We start from the raw sequence: 1,195 nt of genomic DNA, 5'->3' as shown, positions 1-1,195 counted from the left end.
TACTTCCGTAGTGATACTGCCTCGGAAACTCAAGGAGGGGTCGCTATGAGTCGGGGCCGACTCGACGGCACATAACAACAATAACAACAACATGTTTTTAGTAAATGAGTCCTTATATTTCAACTAGGAAAATTGCTGTCCAGCTAAAAGACTGTATTTCACAAACTCCTTTACAAATAGGTGAGCCATGTGACCAGTTATAGCCAATAATATGTAAGTGGACATATTATACTTTAATTCCAGAATGCTTTCTTAAAGGGGAAGTGATGCCCTTTAAGATGCCCCTTTTTATTCTTCTTGCCTCTCTTTCCCTCCTTGTATGCTGATTAATGATAGCTGGAGCTCTAGTAGCCATGTTGGATCATGAGATGACCTTAAGCCTGGGAGCCCTGTACAATGGAGCCACAAAATAGTCTACTTTATTAAATCAAATAGGTCAATTTTAAGACATGCCCTTATTTTAGGTCCCACCAAGAAAGAAAGAAAAAATGATACCAAATAAATTAGGACACAGTATTTTCCACTCCTTAGAATTTTTGTTAGATTTTTCATTTTATACTTATGTACAGTTTTTTTAGTACTTAATTAGACAGGGTTTATTTTGTCATTGGAGCACTCATGTACACACACAAAAAGGAAAGTATATGCTAAATAATTTGTTAAACAAACACCAAAACTCAAACTTGTTACTGTCAAGTTGATTCTGATTCATGGCGAGTCCATGTGCTTAGAGCAGAACTCTCTGTAGGGGTCAAGGCTGTGACCTTTTGGAAGAAGATCACTAGGTTAGTCTTCTGAGATGCCTCTGAGTGGGTTCAAACTGCCAACCTTTTGGTGAGTAGTACAGTGTCTAACTCTTGGTGTTAGCCAGGAATTCTTAAAAATGTTTAAGGTGACTGCTAAAAAGGCTTCAGATTCAAGTTGCACTCTTCTAAATCACTGTTCTCAGAATCATTGATATTGTTTATTGCCCTCTGTGCCATGGAAGGTGTTGGTGATGCATGATTTCTTAAGAGTATTCCTCTATTGTCTTCTGGTTTTTTTTTCCAAGCCAATGACACCCACTCTGTTAGAGTCCACACAGTTTGTGAAATCGTTGTTTTAAAGATACTTGTTGGTTGCCATCGAGTCACTTCCAACACGTGGGGACCCCATGTATGCCACAGGAGAAACGTGCACCCTAGGGTCTTCAAGG

Source organism: Orycteropus afer, unplaced genomic scaffold (assembly GCF_000298275.1).
Source record: "Orycteropus afer afer isolate SDZICR_OR568_19922 unplaced genomic scaffold, OryAfe1.0 scaffold00747, whole genome shotgun sequence".
Classification (NCBI taxonomy): domain Eukaryota; kingdom Metazoa; phylum Chordata; class Mammalia; order Tubulidentata; family Orycteropodidae; genus Orycteropus; species Orycteropus afer.
This window is presented reverse-complemented; position numbering follows the sequence as displayed.